This window comes from Talpa europaea (assembly GCF_964194135.1).
Source record: "Talpa europaea genome assembly, contig: HAP1_SCAFFOLD_519, whole genome shotgun sequence".
Classification (NCBI taxonomy): domain Eukaryota; kingdom Metazoa; phylum Chordata; class Mammalia; order Eulipotyphla; family Talpidae; genus Talpa; species Talpa europaea.
In genome coordinates this window covers 13,230-14,986 of record NW_028167659.1, presented here as the reverse complement: position 1 = coordinate 14,986, position 1,757 = coordinate 13,230, and the positions used below count along the sequence as shown (strand labels likewise).

At 37.7% G+C, this 1,757-nt stretch overlaps 1 pseudogene across 1 annotated transcript; it reads right to left on the bottom strand.

The window, feature by feature from the left end:
• Positions 1–513: 513 nt before the first annotated feature.
• On the bottom strand, positions 514–1,470 carry LOC311188171 (olfactory receptor 13F1-like; annotated as a pseudogene). Its single transcript has one exon. The product of its transcript is annotated as an olfactory receptor 13F1-like (transcript).
• Between the last annotated feature and the right edge of the window lie 287 nt (positions 1,471–1,757).

Genomic DNA, 1,757 nt, shown 5'->3' with positions numbered 1-1,757 from the left:
TGTTTATAGCAGCACTATTTACAATAGCTAAGCTTTGGAAACAGCCCAAATGCCCCAAAATAGATGACTGGATCAAGAAGATGTGGTACATATACACCATTGAATATTACTCAGCATTCAAAAAAGATAAACACATGCAATTTGCAGCAACATGGATGGCGCTGGAAGGGATCATGCTCAGCGAAATAAGCCAGAAAGAAAAAGAAAAATATCGGATGGTCTCACTCATAGCAGGAATCTAGAAAACTTAAATAAGGGACCAGGAAAATGAATAACTATAAGAAAGTGAAAATCAAAATCAACAAAAAACTATGAACCAGAGACACTTTTTGGGGGTGGGGGGTGGGAGGGGAGGGACTGGGGTCAGAATGGGGGGGTTGCAATTGTATGGGGAATATAAAAATAAAATTTATTATTTAAAAAAAATTATTTTCCAAGGATTGTTCAATACAAGTATTTTGAAGTTTTCTTAATAATGTTGTAGGTTATTCAAAAAATGTACTTGCTCTGATATTATTTGATGATTGAAATTAAGATGGTACAAAAGGATTTCTAATCAGCAGTTTTTTCATAGCTGTTTTTACCTTTGTTTCTTAGACTATAGATGATAGGATTCAACAAAGGGTTACTCCTACATATACCAGAGATATAAATTTATCTATTTCCTGTGAATCTATAGATGAGGGCTTCAGGTATCTGGATTGAGATGTCCCATAAAACAAAATCACCACAGTTAGGTGGGCTGCATATGTTGAATAGGCTTTGCCTCGACATCCACTGAGCTGATGATTCTCAAGATATTGGAGAGGATGAATGCATAAGAGACACAGATTAAGACCATTGGCATAGGAACAGGAAGTATAGCGATAACCAGAATAATTAACTGCACCATGGTGGTGTCCACACAAATCATTTTAAGGACTGTCAGGAATTCGCAACAAAATGATTGATGATACTATTGCCACACTGAGATAGTTGTATGACAGAGACTGTTTCTACCAAAGGTGTGAGGCAGCCTGTCACCCAGGAGCCAGATGCAATCTGCACACAAACCCTCTTGTTCATGGTGATGGGGTCCCTCAGGGGGCTGCAGATGGCCACATACCAGTCATATGCCATCATGGACAGGAGAACACACTCAGTGGAGCCCATGGCCAGAGAAAAGTACATCTGAGCAGCATGCCCTGAGAATGAGATGGTGTTTTTCCCTGAAACGAAGTGTGTCAGCAATGGAGTAAGGCCAAAAGAGGTATACTAGATGTCTAAAAGGGAGAGGTTGCTCAGGAAGAAGTACATGGGTGTGTATAGGTGGGAATCGAGGATGGTGATGTAGATTAGAGCTATATTACCCAGCAAAGTGATGCAGTACATCAGTAAGCACAGCACAAATCTGATGACCTCAACTTTGGGATAGTGAGAAAACCCCAAGAAGACAAAAAATGTTACAAATGTGAAATTTGCTTGGAGCATTTTATTATGTAATGCTCATTTGTATATGTTCAAAGAAGAAATAATATCACCTATTATAAGTAAAACACAAAATTTCCTCACTTCATTTTTTTTTTTTTTTTGGTATGTTGGCCAAGAACTTTTGGTCTTTGCTTACATGCTTCTCCTGTTTTATGATTGTATTGGTAATATATTTGAAGGAATTTGTCATTAATAAGGAAAATTTCAAGCAGAAAGTCAACAGTTATACAATCTTCAAGCTGTAATTTTTCTGTAAGACTTTATGGCAATGTTGATTGGGGATAGAG